General features: G+C 46.1%; 1 protein-coding gene and 1 pseudogene across 1 annotated transcript in view; both read left to right on the top strand.

Annotated features, from left to right (window-relative positions):
* TSPAN5 (tetraspanin 5) overlaps positions 1–27081 on the top strand; it is a 157638-nt gene that overhangs the window by 55633 nt on the left and 74924 nt on the right. The gene's annotated exons all lie outside the window — the stretch shown is intronic.
* On the top strand, positions 13551–19939 carry LOC130543223 (40S ribosomal protein S16-like; annotated as a pseudogene).

The raw sequence follows: 27081 nt of genomic DNA, 5'->3' as shown, positions 1-27081 counted from the left end.
TCAGCTATTTGAAGAACTCCTAGTTTAAGATCTCAAAATTTCATAGCTATTATCTTGTCAAGGTAAACCTAAATTTGATGAAACCCACATTAAAGGGAATTAAGTGTCTGAAGAAATCAGTATCTTGTGTATCTGGCATGTCAAACCATCAAAGTGGTTTTTCCCCTTTCCAAGGGGGCTGGTCTCTTCATCTTCGATGGGATGTTGGGGTCCAAGACCAAGTTCACCAAGTTGCCAGACTATTCGTGACCCCCTGGGGTTCCTCTCCTGTTCAGAGCCTTCGTCAAGATCACTCCTCTTCCTTCATGCTGGTAACCTGGCTACAGAAACCACTTTACCCTTCAGGGGCCTGGTTTAGGTAATGAGTAGGAATGGCATTAGACTTGGAGTTTGACTCGTGTTCGAGTTGTGACACTGGCCAGCACTGTGACCTCGGGCAAGTAAACTCATCTCTTGGGCCTCAGTTTCCTCATCTGTAAAACGGGAATGTCCACGGTGTTCTGTGGAAAACTGGGTGAGACGGAAGAAGTGGCAGCATTTGGCATCGTGCCTGGCCCGTAACGGGCACTTGGGAAACAGGAGCTCGTCCTTTGCTGGGCAGCTTCCCGGCTGTGGTCCACACTACATTGGCCTCTGTGTCCGGCGGCACTGTACACATTTTACAGAAAGCTTCCCTGATGAAAATGAGGCTGGAGGAGTTTGTGACCACATGCGTGGCTCCTTTTGAAACGGAGGTGGTGCGCCTTTCTTCCCTGGTCTGTCCTGCGGTGCGTGACTGGAAGTGCATACAGCAGGCTGGGCCGCCGAGACTCCAGCTGCCCTCGGAGTCTTGTTACTCCGGACGGCAGCGCAGGAGAGAGGTGGGACTGTGTAAATGCAGCTCGATGTGCTATTGAAGTAACTCAGCAGATTCTTAAAGAAAAAGAAGCTGGGGGGTGGGGGAAGCAACCACCTGCCGTGGCAACACTTCCTTGGTACGCCTCTCCTGGCACCGCAACACCAGATAGGTATTTTGCACTTTGGTCAGAGAAAACACACCGAACACACGGTAAGGCATTTTTGTGCCATGGCAAAGTATTTGTGAAACCTTAATTACCTCATCGGTTCCGAGCCTGATGTGGACGGCACGCTAGTACCCAGTTGTGGGTCTAGGCAATTGCAGAACGGAAGCAATTATCCAGCTGAGGGGAAGAAATCCTGCTAAGGAGGAAAGAAAGGCGCCCCTCACCCTCTTGTCAATTACTCCAAATTGGTGTTTATAGGGAATTAAATTCCCCGGTAATTGCCCTCTCTCTCGTTCTCTCTCCTTTGTCCGGTAGAGCCCCCGTCAGAGGCTTTCCCTGAAAGCCCTGGGAATATTTCCGGCTGCTTCTCCAAGTCAGGCCAGTGATCCGGCTGTTAAACACCCACATCGCAGGGGCTTCAGTGGTACTCCCTGCCCAGGATTGGTCTTCGTTTGGGGGGGATTAGTTAGCCCATAAGAAATAGTAGAAGACACAAATATGCCCTCCTCAAATTGCTGACTGGTGTCGGCTGTGCAGGAATTCACAACGTGGTGGCCTGCGGTTGTCTGGTATTCAAGAGGACGTAGGTCCCGTTCGTTTCCAGTGGACCAGCCCAGGGCAGGTGTTCTTACCCTGTGGAGAGCATGGAGGGGGGCGGTGTTGCAGAGCGAGCCCAACCTGAGGGGCTAGGGGGATGGAGTCCAGTCCCGGAGCTGCCACCCTTGGGCCGGATCATTTTCTAGGCCTTGTACCTGTTCTGGGCCTCACTTTTGTCATCTGTAGACTATATTAGTAGCTTGTTTTCCAGCCAACCTTCTAGGGTTTTTATCAAAAAATAGATGTGACATTTATAATGACACATTGTCATTGAAAACACCTTAACAAACAAAGCACTCTACAAATATAAGAGGTTATTAAATGTAAACATGGTGGCCTTATTTCCGTGCTCCTGTTAGAGAAACAACATTTGCAGTCTCCTGGGAGCCCACAAATGATTGGAAAGCTTCAATTTCCCTTTTGTGGGGCTCTGTGAGGACAGATCCATAGGCCCCAGGGCCAGCTTATCTCTCTGAATATCCTAACTGAACTTTCTTTGACTTCCTTCTTCTGTTAGTCCTCTTCGTATCTTTGCCCTTTATTTTCAAGCATGGGGAGTAATGGCAACACTAGGAAGTGTTTACAAACTGTGAGAATAAGTGGAAGGACCTACGGGAGAAGAGAAGAGATTCTTTATAAAATAGGCAACAGTAGTTTTAAAATCCCTTTTTTTCAGAACTGTGATGGACTCAGGAACAGGAAAGAGCTGTTAACTTAAAAAAAAAAAATTGAAGTTAACACCCAGTCCTGCCCTTTCTTTACTTAGTGAGACATGGTAGAAACAGATTTCTGTGACCCCCTCCAGCCCGTGTTACTGGTCACCGTGTTCATGAGACGTTGGCACCATTGGCTCATTTAAAAGTCTTGGAGGCCTAATGCCTCTTTTATTTTGTTTTGTCATCCCGCAGACCGTGATAAAATTAATTCCTTTTTAACTTTCGGAGACACAACCACTTTTACAAAATGGGAAAATGAAAGAACTCCTCAAAAGTGGGCCACAGAACATCCAGTCTGTGGAGGAGACCGCACAGGCCTGGGCTTGGTGGGAGGACGGCTGGTCATGGGTCTCCTTTAAGAACTCCAAAGGACGGGGTGGGAAGTGTAGGGAATGCCTTCAGAGAAATGCCAAAGGGGCCAATTATTAGAAAACTTGGAAATGTCGGGCTTTGTGGACGGGTCCAAGTGCCACTGTCTTTGGGGAGGTGGTAAGTAAGTATGTCTTGCCTCGCCGTGGTCTGAATGGGGAAAGTTTGTTTCCGACTTGCTTGCCTCTCCCCCACCCCTACTCACCTCCTTTAGAGTAACGAAATATATGTTTGTTCTTCATCGAGCTGAGAAAAAGGCAGACAACGAGGAAGAGATTAATAATGAGGCCTCTTTGGAAGGTGTGAGACAAATTGACAGCATGGCTGCCTGGGAAAACACAATGGGTCTTTGTTTGCAACTGAGAACACTAGAAATCATGGTGTCCTGGTGCTCCAGGGTTCTGTAGCTCTGGGGAGTCTCGCCCGGCCTGGCTCTCTGATTGGATTGCCGATACGCACAAATGTTTCTTCATCTCTGCCTGGGACCCTCCAGAGCATCTCTTTTTGTTCCTGCAGTCTTCAAAAAGGACCCAACCCCATCCCCGCCACCCTCAGAGGCTTTCTTCACTTTTCCTGAAGGGCGGCTGGGAAGCAGCTGTTGGCGTGTGTGATGGCGGCCCCATATGTGGGCCATTGGAGGATATCCGTCAAAGGAGAAAGCTGCCCTCCCCCAGCCCCTCTCACCCTTGGCTTTTGGCCCCCTCTGCCTCCCAACTGCCAGTGCATTCAATTCCCCGCCTTTGTCCAGGGGCAGGACAGCACCACCTCCTTGGCTCCCCTTTCCCATTTGGAAGCCAAAGTCACTCCTCCAACTGGGGAACTGTGAGTGTCTTGTGCGTGCGACTGACTTGGTGGGAAGATCAGAATGGGGGTTCTAACTGCTTGTGTGAGGACTTGGCAACTGGCCATGTGCTGTGCCATTGTTGGTTCTCTGTCAGGGAACTCTGAAAACTGTCTAGAATTCGATTCAGTGCTCCAGGACCCCCTTTCCTTTCTCCATTTAGACTTTCTCAACAGAGCTGCTTTTCGCTTGATTAACTGCAACCAGCTCTCTTTGGACTTTTGTGTTTTGGAAACCACGTTGCCAAAGGAGAATCGTTAGGTCTGTTGTAAAAGCCCCAAATAAATTCCTCATAATGTAAAATGGAGAAGAAAGAATAGAAGGCTTTAATCTGTCTTCTTGCCTATTAGTGAAGTACCACCGAGTGACCTAGTTCATCTGCATATTAGATGCGTTAGACCTATCTGTGTGTCCCCTCCCTCCCCTTACTTTGTTACCTTGGCAACGATGCCCTGGCTCAGAAATTGCAGGAGGCCTGCTGCAGATCTGAGAAGGCAGTTAATGGGGAAATGTGGGATTTTTCCAAGGTCTTCAGTGGTTAGTAGAAAAGAGAGAAGAAGGGGAAAAAAATACGGGAGATTTATTCTTTTGGTAATAGTTCCAGAATAGTACTTTAAAATGAATTGGAAGCAGTTTTACCTCAATTTTAAAAGAAAATAATACTACAGCCTCTTTCCTCTAACTTGAGACTGTCTTTAAAGCAGAACTTTCCTGGTACATGTGGCTGTGCTGGCATAAGAGGGGTCAGCTGCCAGTGGACATCAGATTCCAAACGTGCCATTAGGGAGTCTCGACGCTCACTGCTTTGTTCAGTAGCACGGGCTCTTCCAGATTGTGTCGTGGTGTCTTATTTTGTCAGGCCAACATTTTCAGGAGACTGAGAAACAGGATTTAAAAATAGGATTTAGTCAGCGGCCGGAGAGCAAAACTGGCTCGTCTTCTGAGCTGCATCTGTAGTCTGCGTGTTGTGGGGCAGCAAGGAACCTTCACGATCTTCTGCCGCACCTCCTCTCACATCTGAGGCTGGTGTCCGGAGAAGTAAAATAAGTCACCCGAGGCACACATCTAGTTTGGGGCACAGTCTGGACTAAAAGCGCTCAGATCTCTTGACTCTAAGTCTAGTGCTCTTTCAGCAGCCGTCCTGACCTGAAGAAATCACTTTTGCTCTGATCTGTATCCGAGGAAAGGTCAGGTGAAGGAAGTGTGAGAATGCCATTCTCTTGAAGCCGGCCACCGGTCAGTTTGCTTGGGAAATTGTGGGAGGAGGCAGCACCGTGACCTCAAATCTTAGACGGCTTCTTGTTGGTATTTGTTGTTAATGGAAGCAGATCGAGTCTGGAACCTTGGGTGCTCTGAGAATCAATTGTCAAAGGTGTGCCTTTGCACGACTCTCTGTACCTCCATCTTTTCTAGAGTCCAGTTTATCATGCTTTGCAGTGGTGATCGTCCTGTGGCATGAGGGGCACATGTCCTTTAGTCTTTTCCTCTTGAAAACTTGGGACAGGGACAAGTTAGCATGGGACAGTTGCAGAATTTTTGGAAAGAGACTTTTATTAGGAGCCAGTTTTTTCAGTATGGTACAGGATTCTGGTCATGCCTTTGACCTGGAAAGCCTGCAGGTAAAAGTAGGAACCGGTTCTGTCTTTGCAAGTACTTGTGTGTATTCGCTCCTCATTTGTAAACGTTTTCCCGCCTGCGGGGTATTTGTTCATTCAGTCATCTGCTCGCTGGTTGTCGAGCTTGTATTAGGTGCTTATGCAGCACGGCGGTGCTTGGGAAGCAGAGTTGAGTATTACACACAATCTCTGGCCTCAGTAATACTTAGGCATATGTGCTTGTTCAGTAACTGGAAATTTTTAAATAAAAAGAGATGAGCGTTTTGACTGCTTATATTTAATGTTAAGGACTGAATAACTTTTTTGTAAGATGGCAGTAGTTCAAGTGTCCTTATTAGTAAGAATAATTTAGGAGGTCTCTGTAAGGTCTCACCACTCATTTTCCTCAAAGCAGACTCGGGTGCCACAGGGTATAGTGGGTCCCGTGGCCTTTGGCTCAGGGGTTATTTTGAGATTGGAGGGTGGGCCTGGGGGTCGAGAGGGAGCCGAGGCCGACTATGGCAGGTTCCAGAGTGTGTGTGTGTGTGTGTGTGTGTGTGTGTGTGTGTGTGTAAATACCACAAAGACCTACTGACTGTTCAGTGGAAGTTGGTTGGGAATCTGGAAACGGTGAAGCTGTGAATCCTAGCGGTACAGTTTACAAAATGCCTGCTATGACCCAGGCTCCCTGGGAGGTGCCTTACATGTATTCTCCCACGTACTCCTCTTAATGCACGAGGGTGGTCTGCTTATGTGTTTCTGTATCACCGATGAGAACAGTGGTGTCAGGAGGACCCGCAGCGCGGACAAGGTCCTGTGGGTATGTGAGGGAGCTGAATCCCGGACTCCCTCCTCTCTGAGCCCCACCAGCTCTTGCCTTCACACAACACTCTGTGAAGTTGAAAGTGTGTCAGGACCATGGAGTTGATTTTCTTCCTCCTTTTTAACCATTCAAATGCCATCTCTGTGGAGATAAAAAGAAGGAAAATTATATTGGTGGAAACCCTAGGACCAAACTGGTAAAATGAAGTAGAAACGAAAGGAGCCACATACATAGCCTTGACTTCCAACCCACTTTGCCTGTGTTATTTCAGTTGACAAGTTGGATTTGGGTTTGGGTTGGGGGGGTGGTGGAGGAAGAGGGTAGGTGACTTCTGGATGAATACAATAGTTTGTGTTCAGATTAAGTAGATCTGGTCCTCTTTGTAGATACCAAGGACTGTGTGTTGTTTTTGTCTCGCGCAGGGAATTCATAACTAGTGGTAGTTATTTTCTGTCTCTTGTGGGTACATGCTACCATGCACCCTTGTCTTCATTCCAGTTACTAGTGCTTTGATTTGATCAAACCAGTATAATCCCTGCCTTCAGGGACCTTGCAGTTTAACAAGGGGGACACATTAATTACAATATACAGTTGGCCCTTGAACAACATGGGAGTTAGGGACACTGGCCTCCATGCGGTTGAAAATTCACGTATAGCTGTTGACTCCCCCCAAAACTTAAGGACTAGTAGCCAAGAAGCCTTACTGATAAATCACTGATTAACACATATTTTGTAACACACGCATGTGTTATATCCTGTGTTCTTATAATAAAGTTTGCTAGAGAACCATGTTAAGAAAATCATAAGGAAGACAAAATGCATTTACAGTACTGGGACAATGTTTATTAGGGAAAAAAAATCTGCCCCTAAGTGGACCGGTGCAGTTCAAACCTGTGTTGTTCGAGACTCACCTGTAGTGGTCTTAGTGCCAGGAAGGCATTAATAAAGAATGTAATGTGAATTCATCTTTGAATTTTAGCGATGTGGAAGATAAGCTAGTGGGAATATATCGTGGACTTTACAAGGAGCTTGAGGAGCTCCTGAAGAAATTGTTCTGCAGAATTGTTTACCCAAGACTTGTGATTTTAAGCTTGTGTAGAGATCGCTCTGGGTTTCTTGTCGATGAGGCTTCCGGTCACATCTGTGTGTGGCAAGTCAGCGTGTGGTGAATGCCATCTGCACTTACTGTCAGAACTGAAGGCAGGGGCGCCTGGGTGGCACAGCGGTTAAGCGTCTGCCTTCGGCTCAGGGTGTGATCCCAGGGTTCTGGGATCGAGCCCCACGTCAGGCTCTTCCGCTATGAGCCTGCTTCTTCCTCTCCCACTCCCCCTGCTTGTGTTCCCTCTCCCGCTGGCTGTCTCTCTCTCTGTCGAATAAATAAATAAAATCTTAAAAAAAAAAAAAAAAAAAAGAACTGAAGGCAGATCTCTCCTGCATGCTTTTCTGTAGCCTTTTCTGTTGCTGCATATGTGGTGTGCCTCGATTTTTTTTTTTTTCCTTGCAGGTTTGCATGAATTTGGTTCTAGACAGCATCCCAATTTGAACCTGATTACTAGTGGTAATCTGTCCGGGCCAGCCCTCCTCCTGGTCAGCACCTGAGTCTCTCCCTGCTGGGCTCCTAAGTGACCTCAACGTCTGTTTGGTCTTGTGAAAAATAGCATCATTCGGTGTCACGCTGTGGGTCTCTTAGACAAAAACCACATCTCTAGGCAGACTACTGGCTGCACGGGTTCCTTGGAAATACTTCTAGCGCTCTCTTGAAAAAAATCAAAGTTGGTTGGAGCGGAAGACAAAGGGAAAGAATTTTTTCCTTTTTAATGTACTGTAAAGTATGTGTTAATGATGTAATTACAATATATGAAGATGTTAATGTAATAAATACAAAGTTAATCCGTTTTGGACTTTATTGTATCGTGTTGTCCTTGTTTGTGGAGTAATGTAATTGGGACAGAGTAATTAATACCCTACAGAGGGATTAGCAGCAAAGATTGAGATAAAGGCACAAAGAGACAAAAGGAGTCGGATGGGGGTGTAGAAAGTGCTGAGCTGGGAAGCCCTCCCTGAGGGTGAGGTTGAGCTTTCCTGACTCTGCCCCCCCATGTCCACATCTGCTAGTGACTCAGCTGGGTCATCCAGGTAAGATGCATTAGAAAGGACGGAGCTCTGAGGGGGCCCCCTTCTTCTCTGTAAGCAGTTTGGGATGAGGAATGATGTTCCAGCCAAGCCACCAGCGCTCCGTTGGGCTTTGCTGTGTCCTCAGAAAGGTTTTCCCATCTCTGTAATTACATGTTTTTGTTATTTTGTTATTAAAATATCTTTTTGGTCCTCATTTGTTCTCTACAAATCCTAGAAAATGAGAGCCAAATCAGGAGGAGTTCCTCAAAATGAGTACTTGTGTTTATAGGAGAGCATGGTGGGCCTCTCAGGGCCAACAAATTGTTCCAGTTAATTTTTCTTGCCCCTTTTTATTGGTTCTGGGGTTTCTAATGGTCAGCCTGGGCTTCCAGATTGAAGTCATTAACTCTGACCCACATAGGAGGGATTTGAGAAGAGGCAATAGAGAGGAGAGAGTGGAGATCGAGCCGGAGTCTCTTGTTTTCCACAGAAAGTACAGTTGGAAAAACTTCCAGGAACGAGGTTACACACTTCTTCACGGCTCCTGCTGGGGCAGCAGAGAGGAAGGTCTTTCTGTACCTGTCTGCGCGTGGCTGGCGTTGTAAATCTTCTTAAGCGGCAGGTTTCTAATTTTTAATGGAAAAGTAGGCTCTCGTGTTGTTAAAAATTCTGTGGTTTGGCTCCAAAATCAATCAACTCCATTTGTTCACAAGCGAATTAGACATGATTTCTGGTTTTCTTTTAATTATTTGTGCTCCCGTGTTATTCGTGACTCATGTTGGTTCTCATGGTCCTCATCTCGTGGTGTCTGTCCTCCTCCTCTCCTTGACTTTTCTCTGGGCAGCCTTCTCCAGGTTGCATAGCTGTGCTGTCCTGCATGGCTCTGTGCAGGAGGGTTGAAGAAGCAAATATAGATGGGGCTCCCAGCCTACCTGGAAGTCTGAGCCTGGGGTAATTAAATCCTCAAAATCTTTCCAGTTTGCCTCAGGGTAAGAGAGGTCAGCCAGACAGCTCAGCCTCACTAGAACCAAGCAGTCCGGGTCAGGAGATGTTTCCGTGGACTGATTCATGGGGTCGATAGGCTGGACTCTGCGGCGGGCTCCGTCAGCCCCCATCTGCACTAGCTGACCATCACGGGTGGTCACCACCTCCAGTAGTTTCTCAGACCTCTGTGTGTAAAGCCGTCATCTAAACGCATATGGTTACAATTGTGATGGGCAAGAGCTTATTTTTCTTAGAGGAACAGTTATGTTGCACCTAGTATTTCTATTTTCTCTAGGCAAACAGGTATGAAAGATTTTTTTTCCTAGACGAAATCACTAATGGAAGAAAATGCGGTTGTGTAATATGAAAATGTCACAGAGCAGATATCTTCGGCAGTCATCATATATGCATATAAATTTTGTAGGATGATTTAAACATCCTTTTGGATCGAAAAGATTTTTAAAAAAACCTAATGGGGCATATAAATACAAGTGTGTGAAAAATTTCACATACACTCTCACAGAAAATTTCCCAGAACTGCAATGAAATAATTAAAAAAATTTTTTTCGTGCCTGCCCTTCATGTTGTTTATGGAGATCTGACTTGAATAAACATAGCCCGGGAGCTTTTGCTTTCCACAGATAAGCCTAAATGCCCTCTTGGTGCTGCACGAGGTGGCTGGGATTAGAGAAAGTCTTGAAAAGCGACACGGGTGATGGAGAGTGATAGCTGTGTGTGGCAGCTTAATGTGGAAGTACATTCTCATAATGCAGTTTTCCTGTCTTTATTGTTATCTTACACTTTTACTGGGAAAACGAATCGCAATGTTATTTCAAAGAAGTGTTAAAAAATAATCAAATTGAACAGAAAATGGAGCTCTGGCTTTTGCTTGAACATTCACGGGCTCTGTTCACGCTCTTGCGGGCTCGCTCTATGAAAACAACCACGGATCCTTTCTGCAGAGTTGCACGGGTTGTGCTATTAACGGTCTCTCGGGTGATTCACTGGTTTAGGGCTCCAGAGATTCAGCCGGCTCCTGGCTCACGTGTGAAATGCTGCGCTGGGGCATAGGTTTGTGGAGGTTGAGAACTTCTTTTCTTCCTCTGACTGAGGTTGCGGTGATTCTGATCGGGGGAAGAGGAACATGCATGAGGAAGCTGGAGATGCAGGATGGAGCTGGGAGCGTGGAGGGAGCCCAGCCGGCCGGGGCTCACTGGGCACGGATGTTTTGTGGCAGCTGACCTTGCCCCCTCTGAGGACCTGGGGGCGGCAGCTGCTCTGCCCCCCCCCTCCCCCGCCCAGCCCCTCCACCCAGCACTTCTCCCTATGTCCTTGACATTTGTAATGACATCAGGGATAGTTATTATGTACTAGAGAACATAGGACAACGGTCAATGGTACGGGGTGTATGCGGGTGAAAGATAGACCATCCTTCCTCTGTCTAGAAGCCTTCCACTGGTGTTGCGTGGGGAGGTGTGCCTTGCAGGCAGTGCCCTGCTCGAGGTAGAGGAAGGGACTCCTAGGATGGCCAGAGGAGGACTGGAAGAGGAGCGGAGAGCTGTGCTGTACCTGTATCTGGTCTTGAGAGAGCGGGAACCAGAGTAATTAGCTATTTCTTCTATAGTTTGGTGGGACAAAGGCAAGAATTGGAAGGATGTTCAGGTATGGGCACATGCATAATTTTGTTCACTCTTTCAGATGCAGTATGCCAGGAGGACCTCTGTCTCAGTGCTCGTTTCATCCTAGAGCTCAACAGTCCTGTCTATTCTACAGAACTTCACATTCCTCTGCAGTGGATTTCAAGTCTCCAATCCAGTGGGCGTGATTTTTCTAAATAAAGGGCAGACTATTCTCAGCTTTCAGAAAGGGAAGGGACTGTGACTGTTTTGTTTGCATCCTATCCCCCAGCGCAGGGTTTGGCATATTATAAATGCTAATAAATACTGGTGGAAAGAAGGGAAAAATCCAGGGGTTATTGTTTGGGAAAGGGCCGGGAGGGAAATTCATCTCTTGAGTAGATAAACCGAATTTAATTCTGGGATTATTTTCTCTTTCAGGGTAAGCATTTAGGGGGATGGTGAGTGAACTTTTTCACAGGTGGGTTGGCTCTTCAGGGATCAAGGTGATGGAGTTTTCAGCTCCTGTTTCAAGTTCATTCCGGGGGGCGGGGGTCAGTGAGACTTGGGACTGCCTCCTGACCACACAGCTTTGCATAATTGATTAACTCCGCATAGCTGTTTGCACTTCTTTCCTAAAATAAATTTCATTTTCTAATTAGCTCTCCAGAATTAATAAGTGCCAAAAACCAGGATGTGTGTTGAATCTTATGGTCTGATGTGATGTGGGCAGCTCCTCTCTAAGGTGTAATTAATGATCTTGCATCTCTCAGGGCTTTCTTAGTTCCCCATTTGGTAAACAGGTCTCTGAAAATAGCTAATATTTATGGTTTACCATGCACCAGGCATTGAACTGAGGACTTCATCTTTGATTGTCTTTTTATCATGACAGACCCCCTAAGAATTAGCCCTGTGAGATCTCCATTTCTAGCTGTGGGGACTGATTGACAAAGAGGGGAAGTCTCTCCGCGTTGACACAGCCAGTAAACAGTGGAGTTGGATTTGAGTCGGAACAGTTGGGCTCCGGAACCAGTGCTCCGGAAGGCTGGGAGACCTTGCTGCTTTTCTTTCTCCCCGGTAGTCCCGTTTTCCTTGGCGCTTTCTCACTTCTGCTGTCTGTCCTCCTGACACTCTTGTCAGATGCGAACTGGTGTGAATGGGTACAGTCCTGGTCTGAAAGAAATGGACCCAAGTACCATAGAAACCTGGGTTAAAGATGCTGGCAAATCCCATCACTTGCATAATGATAGGTCATGATCCCTTGATGCGTTTGGAAGTCAATTTTGGAGCAATACGATGAGGGAAAGGTGTGTATTTTACACCAGCAGAGACGCTTGGGTAGGAGAAGCCAGAGGATGAGACACTTGGAGTTTGAGTGGAAAATTACGGATTCTGGTTGGCACGCCTGTCGGAAAATTCTAAGGGCAGTAAACCTTTTAAATTCAGTACATCAGTGACTTCTGGATGAGAAGCGCCAGGTACTGTAGATCGCAGCCCTTTGAGGTGTCGCGCGAGCATTGTGGTTGATAAGTGGGGTGACGCTGCTGCTTTTCTCTCATAGAAATAAGAGAGAGAGGATGAATTGTTTTATAATTTAGTTTTAGATTTTGGTTTTTATCTTACAGCGGAATATAAAACCAGTTTTTAATCTCCATGAATATCAGGATAGAGGACTTAATTAAAGCAAGAGCTAAGTTTATGCTAGAAAAAAATCTTTATTAGTCATAACCTCTTTTGAAGTAAAATGTCTAGATAATCAAAGATAATCAACATATCCAGATACTCTAATTTGTTGGATGTGCAGTTTTTTTCCTTTTTTAATTTAAAAAATTTTTTAAATTTATTTTTAAGATTTTGTCAGAGAGCACTGTGTGTGGGCACAAGCAGGGGGAGCAGCAGGTAGAGGGAGAAGCAGGCTCCTTGCTGAGCAAGGAGCCCAACATGGGGCTACATCCCAGAACCCTGGGATCATGACCTGAGCTGAAGGCAGATGCTTGACTGACGTCCCTCTTTTTTTTTTTTTTTTTAAAGCAAAATATATGTATATTGTGTACTTGGCAGTATAACTTCAAGATTCGTGTCATTACAGATTGATTTTTGAGTTCAATAATTTGAAGTTTTAGTAAGATAGAAAAGTAGATGTGTGCATATAAACTGAGGGAGGAAAAAAAATAATACTGTTTCTCTTATAAATCATGTGAAATCCAGAAGGTGAGAGAATACTCTAGGCCTTCAAAGAAAGGAAATAACTATTTTTTTCTTTTAAGGAAGTTGGATGGGCATGGCTTTGGATATAGTATTCAGGATATTGTACTGTAGTCTCTAATGAAAGAGGGAAAAGCTCATAGAATATTGTGTGAGGTACTGGTTATTTAGAAAATTTTTAAACCATAAGAAGTCTTTTTTCCCCCGTTAATTGAGATATGGAGAAGAGCTTGGATATTATTTCCTGACCCTCCTTTTCATTCTGAAGAAAAGGAGCCCATGGGTCAATCCCAGTGGCTCTGGCTGGTAGTCACCTAGTAAGTAATCACTGAAACCTGGTAAATAGAGGAGGAAATACAAATGCTGAAGAGCTTCGAGGGGAAAGATGAGCATTTCTGTTGTGTCATTGGGAAAGACACTGACAGTATGGGCTTGCTCTTCTTTAACCGCCCCCCCCCCCCATTATAGATAAACTATGTGTTCAAATCATTCCTCCAAATTCAGAAAGCTTGTATATAAATGAGTGTGAGAGGAGTGTGTGTGTGTGTGTGTGTGTGTGTATAGTGCTTGTCTGTGCTAATTTATATATTTTAAAATAATTTTACATTTTCCCCCAAATACTTGTATATGTACAATATATTTATATTTGTGCTTCATTTTTTTTTTTTTCCGATCTACCACTCCATAGTGAGCTTTCCTCTGTGTCGCTAGATACTCTTTGAAAAGGGGACTTGTAAGCTCTGCATCCCTGCGGCTTTGGAGAGCAGATTTGTCCCTTGCCACTTGGCGCTCAGTGTCCCGGTGTCTGCTGCTTGCCCCTCTCAAGTCCTCTGCACACTCCAGCTCCAACCTGCTTCAACCAGCTCACTCTTAGTCTTCATCGTAGTCTTGCTTATTTCGATGGATTTAAATAAAGCGATAAGTGGGTAAAGACTGTTTTCACCAGATTACAAAAAGTAGGCTTGGTTGGGCAGAGCCATCTCTGACCTGTTCAGTACGGTTCTTATTTGTCCATTGCGGGTCCGGCCCCTTGTTAAGCACCTTTCATGCTTTGCCATAATATTCATAGTTACTGTGGCTTGGAGGTGGCTTTCTCATTTTAGGAAAGATGAAACCAAGGCTGAAAGAAAGGTACAAGGCAGAGCCAGGTTGGGAAGCTGCGTCTGTCTCTGTGTCCTTTGATCACCTACTGTTTCTTTTCATGGTGACTCATTGCCATGCAGGGAGGGGGAGAAATCTTGGTCGGGCACATGACGAACTAGCGCAGCTTGTGCTAACGACTACCGTGTCCCTGTGAGACTGCAAATACAGATGGTCCCTTGGTTCAGGATCGTTCAACGTACGATTTTTCGACTTCACAATGGGACAAAAGCAATACACGTTCAGTTGAACCCATACTTCAGATTTTGAATTTGGACCTTTTACCAGGTTAGTGATATGCAGTAGGTACTCTGTCGTGTGCTGGGCAGTGACAGCAGCTGTACCTCCCAGGCAGTCACAAGATCCCGAGGATGAACAATCGATATACTTAAAACCACTCTGTTTTTCACTTTCAGTACAGTATTCAATAAATCACACGAGATCGTCAACACTTTGTTATAGAACAGGCTTTCCGGGGGCGCCTGGGTGGCTCAGTCGTTAAGTGTCTGCCTTCGGCTCAGGGCATGATCCCGGCGTTCCCGGATCGAGCCCCACATCGGGCTCCTCCGCTGGGAGCCTGCTTCTTCCTCTCCCACTCCCCCTGCTTGTGTTCCCTCTCTCGCTGGCTGTCTCTATCTCTGTCAAATAAATAAATAAAATCTTAAAAAAAAAAAGAACAGGCTTTCCGTTAGATGATTTTGCCAACTGTAGGCTGCTGTAAGCATTCTGAGCATGTCTAAGATAGGCTAGGCTCGCACGTTTGGTAGGTTAGGTGTATCGGATGCGTTTTCAGCTTAGAATATTTTCAACTTATGGTGGGTTTACTGGTGTATAACCCCATTGTAAGTTGAGGAAGACCTAGTCCTTGGTAAGGTCTAGTCCTAAAATCCCTTAAGTTAAAGAAGTCTCTGGGGGAATGCTTGAGATCTCTGAGGAATAACTTTAAAGTCTCATGAGGATTAGTCTTCTGTGACATGCATGTGTGTAAAGTAAATGCTCTTGGTGGAGAATAGAAAATAGCCTTTAACAAAATTTCTGATCCATGAGGGAGGAACCCTGCCAATCATTAATAGTTGGTAAGTTTACAAAAAATACATGCAGCTCAAGTTCTGTAAGTGCTAAACCTTTAAACCTTGAGAGCTTGATGGTTTTGGTGACAAGGGTTAACTCAGGGATTAATAAGTCAAGCAATCTAGAAAGTTAGAATTTCTCCTAGTGCCAATTTAGTTCAACAAATACTTTCCCAGGCCACATGGAGTTGATAGTCTTGTAGGAAATTCTTGGCCTTTTTTTTAAATGATGAAATTGTGGCTAGTTTTGTAAATATAGTTTATTCTTGACTCTGTAAACCATGGGTCAGATTAATTTAATAATGCCCTAAGGGAAGTGAGTTGATGAAGAGCGGTTTCTCTGCTTCTTAGCAGTGTTAATGACCCACTTCCACCATGAGATTCCAGTGTTCTTGAGTTGTCTAAATGCTTTGGTGTTCCTTGCCATGTAATTTTAAACTACATGTAGGCACATTTTTTGGGATGATTTTTATCATATTGTGCTTAAAAAAATAAGCTAAACCAGACTAAAATCTAGAACATTTTGTGCTGCTGTTCATTCCGATTGTTTAGTCATTGGTGGGTGATAGGAGGAGGGGAGCAGAACTCAACAGTTTGAGGATTCTTGCTTTCAAATCAAAATAGTATTAGATGACTTTTTAAAAGCTTTTATTTATTAGCGTGCGCGAGCGAGCTGGGGGAGGAGCAGAGGTAGAGGGAGAGAATCTGAAACCGACTCCGTGCTCAGTGCAGAGTCCAGCTCGGGGGCTTGATCTCACAACCCTGAGATCGTGACCTGAGCGGAAACCAAGAGTCAGGCGCTTAACTGACTGCGCCACCCAGGCGCCCCAGATGACTGGTCATGTATGGTTTCAAAAAATGATTCATTTATCTACTTTAAAGCACAGTTACTCTGACTGAAAAGTTGGTATTTGATGACTTGGAGTTACAAAATGCAGTAGACAATAGGGAGGAAGAATCGTTTAGAATATATATTTGCTCGCGGGCATTTGTATCGCCAGATCAGACCATAGAAAAGAACTAAAATTCTGGGTCTCTGAGCTTGTTGACCCAGTGTCTCCTGGAAGAACCCCTTTGGACATTTCTAGAAATGATTATAGTTGCTTGGGTTGGTAGCCATGCACAAAGCATGAACAGAACCAAATAAAAATTTTGTATATTAAGAAAAAAATGTGCTTTTCTGGTTGCAGTTTCTGTGCAGTAAGGAGCTCTGCAGCCATGGGGTCCACAGGCCCTCTGTGGTCCATGCAGGTCTTTGGGTGCAAGAAGGTGGCCACACATGGCGCAGTGGCCTCATCAGGGTGAACAGGCCGCCCCGCAGGGTGATGAGCCGCGCACGCGGCATCACAGGCTCCTGGAACTGTTCTGCTCTGGGCCAAGGAGTGATTTGCCAGGGTGGACATCTGAGTCTGCGTGAAGGGGGTGGTCTTGTGGCCCAGATTGATGCAATCTGTCTCCGAAGCCCTGGTAGCCTGTTACCAGAAATACGTGGATGAGGCTTGCAAGGAGAACAAAGACATCCTCACCCAGTATGACTGGACCCCGCTGCTAGCTGATCCCCATCACTGCAAATGCCCCAAAGTTTGGAGGTCTTGGTGCCCGTGCTTGCTACCAGAAATCCTACCCATCAGCCCATCGTGAGGGTCAGGGTTCACCTTTATAATAAACGATGGTCGTGGGGAAAAAAAAATTTTTTTTAAATGTGGTAATGGAGAAAGAAGTATATGTTCCCAACACCCCGCAGCCCCTCCACCGTAGGAAAAACGGGTTTGTAGCATTTTTCTTGGGGCTGAGTGTATGTTACTTCAGTGCCGTCCTTGATGAAAACAACATATGGTTAGTTTTATGAGGACTTGGAGACAGATGGTGACCTATGGGCTAATTATGCAGTGGGCAAGATTCTTTAAACAAATCACTGTGATTGTGACATGGCTCTTTCTCAGGAGTTAGACAATCTGGACTGTTTATTGTCAATGAGGTAAACATGTTCCAGGTGAGTGGGGAAAAGGTGCTACATGAGGGAAGTGTATTTACAATTTCTTTTCATCTCCATATTCATTTTAGTGGCTAAAGGCGAGAAAGGGAGGCCAGAGGCTGGAAGAGGTGGTATGGCAAAGCCGTGGCTTCTGGGAAGACGGCATGATTTGGGGCGGCTGCCTTTCTGGAGGGCTGAGGGTTTCCCCTGTTAACATCACCGTTTTAATTGCTTTGAGCGGACCTCTTTCTGAAGTCCTCCTTGCCCTCTGGAAACATAACATCGGGAACCTGAGCAAGCTACTGAGATGACCGGGCCGGGCAGTTTCCCGCTCAGAGCTTTCCCACGCTTTCCAGTCCTCCTGGAGTGCCCGTTTGCAGACAGCTCAGGACTCCGTTTCGCCCAGCCCCGCGTTAACATGGCCTCCCCTTGCCTTCTCCCTGGCTTGAGTTTCCTTCCCCACACTGACATAATTTTTACTCAGCTATTTGCTTATGGTATTATATCTCCTTCCCCAAAGGTAAGCTTCACGAAGGCAGGGGCTTTGGTCTGTCCTCCGCTGTGACCTCGGCCTCTGGAACAGTGTGGGCATGTGGCAGTATGTATGTATGTATTTATTTAAAAATTTTATTTATTTATTTGACAGAGAGACAGCGAGAGAGAGAGGGAACACAAGCAGGGGGAGTGGGAGAGGAAGAAGCAGGCTCCCAGCGGAAGAGCCTGACGTGGGGCTTGATCCCAAATCTCCGGGATCACGCCCTGAGCCGAAGGCAGATGCTTAACGACTGAGCCACCCAGGCGCCCCAACACGTGGCAGTATTTAGATACTTGCTGAAGGAAGTAATTGATGAGTTAAAACTCTTTAATTCTCATGACTGTGCTGCAGCCTAGGCTTTGCTCTGTCTTGTTTGTATTCTGGTCAGCTGTCTGTCTCGTGCACTGCCCCTGGGCTCCCAGTTCTAGTGTTGGGCCCACTGTGGTGGTGAGGTCTGTCTTCTCTGTGTCCCCCACTGGACTATCCCATCCTTAACGGTGGAAATCTTGGGGGGTCATCACTGCGTCCACAGTGCCCGGTGATGGGCAATGGTACTTGTTTATTAAATGTATGAACAAACTAATTCAACCAAGGGAAATAGTCACTGCCCTGGGCTGTTTTCTTCACAAACTCCTGTGCGATAGAGGGTTTCATGCCCATTTTACAGATGCTCAAATTGAGAGAAGCAGCCATGATTTAAATCCAGATGGCTGACTTCGAGGACTGTCTCTGATATTTCGGTAGTTCCTAACCGTTTTAAGTACAAGGACTGCCCCCCTGCCCAACTGTCAAATTTCCCAAACCTCACATGATAGATTTATTTTGTTTTAATGTTTATGTATTTATTTTTAAAGATTTTATTTTTTTTAGAGTAGTTTTAGGTTTACGGTAAAATTGAGAGGACGGTACAGAGATTTCACATGTACGTCCTGCTCTTACACACGGATGACCTCCCCCATTATGAGCATTACTCACCAGAGTGGCGGGGATGAAACTGCACGGACACATTATAATGCCCAAAGACGGTAGTTTCCCTTACGGTTCACTCTTGGTGTTGTCTATTCTGTGGGTTTGGGCAAATGTAGAATGACACATATCCGTCATTATAGTACATGTATTTTTGCTTATCTGATAGAATGGAATTTTATTATACAATTTTTGGAAGTGTAATAGTATTTTTATTAATGTTTTAATTATACTAACATTATAAATTTGAAAAGAGCTGACCCACTCTATGGGACGTCTTCTTGTCTGTGACCATTCTTGGTGCTCCTGGGGGCTTGCCGGCCCCTTGCAGACACTGTCCCCTGGCAGCCCCGGGCCCACCTGTCACCACATCGTCCCACTTCGGCAGCCTGCTGCCTCCCCTCCGTCAGTGGCACAGACTTCTGGGTGGGCCCATTTCTTCACCTACCCTTCAGGATGTGAGGTGTCCTGGGCTGTCGGCTTTTGCTTTTGTCACTGAAGCCCGGGGCCAGCCCCTTTCCTCACTTCTAATTTGTTGCTCTATCATAAGTCTCTGGTTTGAAAGCCAGGTAATGCAGCCTGCTAGAACTCGTTGGAGTGAGAAAAGTGGGCAGGTGGGCTCCGAGTGAGCTGTAGGAACTCCTGCTACCCGGGGTTCGGTCTGTCGTGACTGGCTGTAGGCCCTGGCAGCCCTGATTCTTGGGCCTCTCCAGGTACTGACAGCTGTCACCCGGGTACTTCCTACATCCTAGCCAGTTTCGCTTGGTTCTATGGGAGGAAGTTTGTGGACTTAGGGGGGCAGAGAGGAGAAAATGCGGGGAAGATGAAAATGCATTGACCTGGTCAAGGGTGAACAAGGGGAAAGTCGGTGTCATGTGGATGCTTCTTCGAGACCTTCTCCCTCTGTCTGTGTCCCTCCCTCCCTGGCTGTGTCCTCCTTCCCTGTCTGTATTCCTCTCCCTCTGTGCCCCCCCCCCACCGCCCCCCTGCTAAGCTACCCTGGCTCTCAGCTGGTTTGGACATTGTATTGTGTTTCTTCATCTGCATGTTTTTTCCTTCCGACCCTGAAATTTGCATTCAGGATTTATATGTGCTTATAAACAGGCAAATTAGGGGTACAGACAAGCTGCTCCAGTGGATTGTAGCCTGTGTACGATGGGAATATTAGTTTTTCTGCTGCTCTATCACAGATCGTAGCTAAAATTGCTTTCACGTGGGAGTCTCTAGACTGCAGCTCGGGGTAACCAAGTCCTACCGAGTGTATCTCCAGCCATTTGCCATTGTCTGTGCCCCTTCTCCATCATAAGGTTGAAAAGCCACCACAGAAATGAGCTACTGCTCTATTTCTCCACCCATCTACTAATTTACTCATCCATCTGCCCATCTCTTCATACCGTAGCTTTTCCAAAACCAAAATTTAATTTTTAAATATATACAATTTAATACATATTAAAAACACATGGTTTAAGGAGTCATAATGTAAGCTAGAGGATAGATAGACGATGGCATTGGAATATCTAATAATAAATATTTGCTATTAACATATATTTTTGTCTTTGATTACTTTTAATTAGGAGAATGTGAAAGGGGAAAATAAGGGATAAAAGTAATGCTTTCACACTGGTAGGCAGTTGAACTTCTGAAAGTGAGCTGCAAATGTTTTCTGAGCCTCCTATCAGCCAGTGCAAGGAGTGAGCACAGTCAGCCTCATGTTACAAAATACATACTATTGCTTAGAGAAGTCATAGAACCTAGTAAAGCCCCTACAGTAAATAAGAATTTCCTATAACGTTCCTCAGTGTTGGCTAGTGGAACAACCATAAGAGCAGACTACCAGGGACAAATGTAGTTTTGAAGGCCTGTTCTGTGGAAGGTGTAATGGAAGTATTTGTTCCCCCGTTTTTCCAGTCTTACTCTTCTGCAAACACGGCTAGTACATTTTACTCAGGCGAGGATGGAGGATGGGGCTGAGGGAGGAAAAAAACGTAGGCAGAAGGTTTGAGCCCTAACCACGACTGTCTCTGTATCTGCTCTTGATAGCTCTGCATTTCTTTTATGTCGGCCATTCATGCTCTCAGCTCTGTGTTTTCCTGTGTACCTCTGTTGACCCTGTCATGGTGATTGAGGAAGATCCTTGGTCTTTCCAAGATTTCCAATTTTGAGTGGCCCTAAAATGTTTTCTTTGGTTTACATACTTGAGATTATTATTCTTCTGGAAAAGTCTGTTGAGTTGCAAGATAACAGTATCCTGGAATTGTTTTGCTTTCTAATTTTGCCTTATCAGCTCTGAGATTTTGTGATCTCTTAAATTTTCAGTGAGTGGAAAATTAAATTAATATGAGTTACAGTTTGGGAATTCTGTACCAGATGATGAAACTAGATGAGTGTGTGGTCTTTACGTAGGCAGGCAATGCATTACGTGAGGGTTTGGTTTTTGGCCTGAATAGTAGATGTTTGCCTTTCCGTGGGCTGTCCTCAAGCTGGCATCTGCCTTTATTTTATTACTGACAGTGTTCTACACATGTTGCTGCAGTCTCTCAGCAAAGAGCACATTTTCTAGTCCTGTTACTATTTATTTTCACCACGTATAGAATGAAAGACAGTGGGGCGCCTGGCTGGGCCCAGTCAGTTGAGTGTCGACCTTCAGCTCAGGTCGTGATCTCAGGGTCCTGGGATCGAGCCCCGTATCGGGCTCCTTGCTCAGTGGGGAGTCTGCTTCTCCCTCTGCCTGCTGCTCTTCCTTCTTGTGCGCATGCTCTCTCTGTCAAATAAATAAAATCTTTAAAAAAAATGAAATAAAGTTAGGTATTTGATTTAAAATCAACAAGATGAAAAAATAACATTGATTCTTTTTAAAAATAATTTGGCTCTTTTGGCTGAAAAAGCTTGGTTCTCTCGCTCATGGTGTTCATTATTTTAGATGTCCCCATTGTCCTCTGTATGTACCCTCATTGTACCACCTCTTTTTACTAAAATAACAAATTAACCTGCCTGTCAACACCACTAGACTAAGCTCTCTGAAGACAGGGCTCCCAGTGACTGGCGGAGTTCTATCTGGCACATTGTCAATGCTCAGTAAACTTTCGTGACGAGAACGAGGTGCCCGGCAGTATAATGAATACCTTTCTGGTCCCACTCGGTCATTGGCTTGCCCGTAGTTACTATGTGTCATCTTAGATGGACATCTCGAGCCAAATTCGGGTTCTACAAACCTCCTCCCTGTGTGTTAGAGTTGGGGAGTCCCCGAAATCGAAAATCTCAGAGTCCTCTTTGCATCTGCCCCTTTCTGTTTCTCTTGTCATTTCCTTTTTTTTCCCCCCCTTCCACATTCCTCTTGCCTCTCGTCTAGTTTATCTATTTTGGTTCCCTAACCTCTGTGGCTTTGAAGCTAGCTTTGCTGACACGAGTCCCCCTTGCTTTCCCAGCCACCCCGCAGATGGCAGAGCGGGTGTTTCCCAGGAGGTTTTACAGAGCAGCGGATCCCATGGGCTGTCCTTGGTTCCTTGAGGACCTCAGCTGTGTGGGCCCAGAAGCGGATTTGAGGAGCACAGCGAGTTCATCTCTCCCTCGTGCTGGCCGGGTTCAGGAAGTGGATGTATAAAGCCAGATTGCCAGCCTACTGACTTACACTGAGGATGGAACGGTTTCTATTTCCATTGCATGGCCTGGGATTCCAGTGTGGGAACAACTAGCACACATTCTCTTCCTGTAGCCAGGCCTGCATGGGGAGCCAAATCAGTATCAGATGCTTCGTTGGCCTGTGCGGAATAGAAGCAAAGAGAAGGGAAGTGTCCGATGGCATCAGGTTAAGTCCAAGGCGTCCAGTTCACGGTCAGGATGCTTGCCAGTGAGAACCCGCAAAGGGAACCGACTTAGGCTGCCTGCGTCCCGCTCCGCAGAGGGCTGACTTTGCCAGGAGATCCAGGGATGTTGCCTGTGGCTCCCTTCTCCCTACTGCTCTCAGTGGCCAGGCCGCCGTGGCTTCCTTAAAATCTTGACTTTTCTCTGCTCTCAGGTCTCACCAGGCCCCATCTGACTGGCATTCTTGCCCCTAGATTTAACACTTTCAATTTTGTAAGTCTTAGAGCTGTTTCTCTGGGATGTCTTTACAAATTTAGTGCTGAGCGCTGTATGATTCTCCTAATTTCAGAGGCTTACTGTTCACACCCCGCCTCCCCAGCCCATAGCTCTACTCTTCAGAAACCTTTTATGCTCCCAGACTCTTACTGATGGAAGTCTAAATTTCTCTGCCTAGTCTTTGAGGTCCTCTGTCAGCCTGCCTGAGCTCTCCAGCCTTCTTTCTACCCTCTTTCTGTCGAGTAAGCAGCCCACAGCAGAAGCCCCAGCGTTAAGTCCTCTTTGGTCTCTGCCAAAGTTTTCTGAGCCCTAAAAAATGTGGTCTATCTCAAGGATTGTTGTCAGGGCCAAATAAGATGATGATGTGTGTTCATTCATTGGTGCAAGACTGTGCATGAGGGAGGTGACTTTTTTTAAGCTATCCTATGTTGAGCACAAGCACTTTGCATGCATTATTTCACTTGGTCTGCTTTGAAGTAGATAACTGTTATTACTCCCATCTTACGGATGAGGCAAGTAATGTTCTAAGAGGTTAGTGTTTGTGCCTGATGTCTCCAGTCTGTTAAGGGCTGCCAGGGTCTGTCCAACTTTAATTGGCTCTCAGCTTTCGGTGCCCTCTGCTACACCACGCTGGAGTCTCCACTCACCCCCACAGAAGCCCAGCTCATTTCTGCATCTCTGCCCTCTCATCCCAGCCAAGAGCTGCCTACTTTTCCAGGCCCCTTTCAGGGTGTATGCCCTCTCCTCTCCTTTTCTTTTCCCCTGCAGCCCTCTCTGCTCATCAGTGTCCCTGAACTCCTGTGGTACTCGAGGATGTACTAGAGTCAGACCCTTCTGGGGTTATATTCAGGCTGTGCTGTGTGGCTTTGAATAAGTCAGTTAACCTCTCTGAGTCGCTGGAAAAATGGACATAATAATGACTGTCGCCTCATGGTGTTTCTGGATGATTCCATAAACTAGCATGTGTGAAAGTTCTTTATAGATGGCAGGGTGTTCCTGTTTTCCTCAATAGATCAGCAACTTTCAGACTTATTTTTACTTTGACCCACAGTAAGGAATACGTGTTAACATCATGACTTGATAGTAGTGAACGTACATGTTTGATTCAGAAGTTCCACAAGAACTTTCTCTCCTATTCTCCCATCTGTGTGTGTGTTAAAAACAATGCTGATTTGGGGTTCCTGGGTGGCTCAGTTGGTTAAGCGTCTGCCTTCAACTCAGGTTGTGATCTTGGGATCCTGGGATCGAGTCCTGCATCAGGCTCCCTACTCAGCAGGGAGGCTTCTTCTCCCTCTGCCCCTCTGTTGCCCCCTTCTCCCTGCTTGTGCTCTCTGCTCTCTCCCGTGCTCTCTCTCAAACAGATAAATAAATAAAAACAATGCTGATTTTAACCTATTTAATTGATTTTGCCTATCCACTATGGAAGGCTACACGCAGTTTGGAAAAAAAACCATTCAGCTTGGATGGCAATAAGCCCCTTGAGGGCAGAGAGAGTATTTCATCCTTCTACATCCTGTCTGGCCTAACAAGTTGCGAGAAATTCGGTCAGTTCTGGTTGATGGATTTTCATGTGGGGGCAGGAGGAGGAGAGTGAAGCCAGTTCTACAATCATTTATTGAGTACCCCTTTGCAGGCACTGGCCGGCGAGCCCCCAGGGGCAGCTTTGTCTCTGCCGCGCCCAGGAGCCGGCACCCTCTTGAAGACATCGTGCTGGCCTCCGCGCACTTGGCCGCGTCGGCCGCGGCACAGCTGTTTCTGCGACAATCGGCCGCAGTGTTTGATTCCTCCTCTCCTGGCCAAGGCACGTTTGTTGGCCTGGGGGATGTGCTGTGTTGGATTTTGACTCTCCTGCCCTGTGCTTTGCCTCTGCCTGGGGGCCATGCACCCACCTGTCCCGGAGGCCAGCATCTCTGTTTGGGTCATGTGTTCCCTGCCTGCTGGCCGTGACCGCACCTCCGCAAAGTCCGGCTGCATCCCTGCCTCCCCAGCACCCAGGCTAACAGGGTGAAAGCCTCTTACAGCTTACACCCACGGGCGGGAGAAAACAAGCCTGCCGCTTGTGGTGCCGTGGCGCCGACTTGTCACCCACTTCCCTCGGTGCCGGCTTCAGCTGGTATCTTTCTTTCCCATGGCCGCTCCAGCTGGGCGCTAGCCTTGACATTGGAATCACATGTTTTGGCTCTGGCCTTTGGCATTATTCTCGAGGTTGTCAGCATACATCCCTCCTGCCATCTTTTTCTGATGCAGAGGTCTTTTCATTAATAGATGGGTTTTTTTCTCCCCATGAGACTTGTTTAGGCTGATGCTTTTCCCCTTCCAGCTTTTACGTGCCAAGTCAAAGACTGATTTCCAGCCTCTTCCGGAAGAATGCCGGGCTCCACTTTGTTTTCAGCACAATCAGCACACACATCACTCTTGTTCTGCTTCAGCTCTGTTCAATGTCACTTGCTTCTGACCCTCGAAAGAGTTTACAATTATGAGCCTGGATTGGGAGCGCTCATAATCTCAGGGGCCAGAGTAAGGGAAACTTCTTCCACCATTTCCCTGAAACAGACCTAGCAGACAGCTGTTGCCCCACCTTTCCTCTCATTTCTCATCCAAACGTGTCCAGGATGTGCTCTGCCTATTTCTTTCTCTTCTCACTACAGCCAGAGGACTTTCCCTTGTGTTTCCCTTCGGCTTGTAAACTGCTCGCTTGGCTTTTTATCCAAGCTTGTATTACATGACTTCACGAGTTCATGCCTAGAGAGCCTCAGGCGTGACCTGGCTCACAGGAGCCTTGCTTTTTGTGATTGGACCACTTACCTACAGCATCTGTTTATGTCTGAGTTGGGCGCGCAGGTGAGGCATGTGTTCTGGGCCAGTGGAAGGGGAGAGAACACCAGCAGCCAGGCTGACTGTTGGCAGCTGTGATGCACTCAGCAGAGGTGTTGCTGCTGTGACTTTCAAACAGCCCCTGGGCTCCTCCGCTGCTTATGGAAAGGGCTGCAAAAAAAAAGCAGGCAACTTCAGCTCCTGTAAGAAGTGTGTCACTTTCCTCCTTTAAAGCAGCCTGAATCTAGCACAGAGCTGTGGGGTTAAGATGTATATGAATGCCATCACCTCAACAACATTATCTAATCCTTGTTCTTTTCAATAGCTCCGTTCCAAGAGGATTAAGTGAGTTTAGGAAATCCATATATGGGGAAGTTTCTCAACCAGTAAACGAGGGGTCTACTTCAATCTTCGAAGACCCCCAAAATGGGACAAAAAGCTGCTTAAAAGTTCTCATGCAAAAGTATAAGAGCAAGAGATCTGATCCGTGTGGAGATTATATCAGGAAATGATCAGATAACTGTGTCTCTAAAATCCTATTAAAATGCCCAACAGTCATTAGAAACATGCAAATATGGAAGTATTTTTAAATTTAGTTGGCATGTGGGAATTGGTTGTTCTTGTGATTTTAATTAAAAAAAAAAATCATTGCCCAAGGGGAGGAAAAAACCCAAGTGTCAAAAGGAAAAATGCCCTTTATCTACTTATGCAAACAGTCCCTTGTTCTGAGCTGTCACAGAGGACATGACGAGCCATATTGTGCAGGGTCCAAGGTTCATGAGAAGCAGGTTTGTAAGTGGCAGGTAGTGGGAAAGTGATTTATGTTCCATGAAAATGCATTCAGCGGTTGTAGCAGTCCCAGGGCATCTGACGCTTAAGGGAGCCATTGTCTTAACACTGGGGGACGCAAAGGCTTCAGTTACTGAGGGTGCTGGTTTGGGATAGCCATATCCTGTCTCCATTTCCAGGAAGGGCAGGAACATGTTTGTCTAGGGTTTTTAAAAGAAAAAACTTTTGTGCTTTCTCGTCTAGTTACAGTGGAAATTAAAGTAGAACCTTAAAAATTAGGAACACAGTCAATGTTAGTGTCAGGATCCAAGCAAAATGGCGGAAGTTCAGTCAGATGCCCCTTTACAAAATGTGTGAATGTTTTTTTCACTCTCCTTTAGTTGAGAAAAGAAATGAATGGCTGGCTATTGAGGTTAGGTGTGAGAGGCAGTAATTAGTAATGGATACAAAGGACTCCGAGTGAGATTAACTTAGATGACCTATATTTAGCTTCTGCTTATGTTTCATTGTTTGCTTTTTTCATTAATCTAAACTGCCAGAATTGCATATCTCAATATGTAGAACGATGGTCAAGAAGTGTTTTTGTGGGGGCGCCTGGGTAGCACAGTCGTTAAGCGTCTGCCTTCATGCTCAGGGCGTGATCCCGGCGTTCCGGGATCGAGTCCCACATCGGGCTCCTCCGCTGGGAGCCTGCTTCTTCCTCTCCCACTCCTCTGCTGTGTTCCCTCTCTCTCGCTGGCTGTCTCTCTGTCACATAAATAAATAAAATCTTTAAAAAAAAATGTGTTTTTGTGTTTCATAGGAGACCATTATTATTATTATTTATGTGGCTCTTGGAAAATAATAATGA

Source organism: Ursus arctos, unplaced genomic scaffold (genome assembly GCF_023065955.2).
Source record: "Ursus arctos isolate Adak ecotype North America unplaced genomic scaffold, UrsArc2.0 scaffold_9, whole genome shotgun sequence".
Taxonomy (NCBI): domain Eukaryota; kingdom Metazoa; phylum Chordata; class Mammalia; order Carnivora; family Ursidae; genus Ursus; species Ursus arctos.
This window is presented reverse-complemented; position numbering and strand designations above follow the sequence as displayed.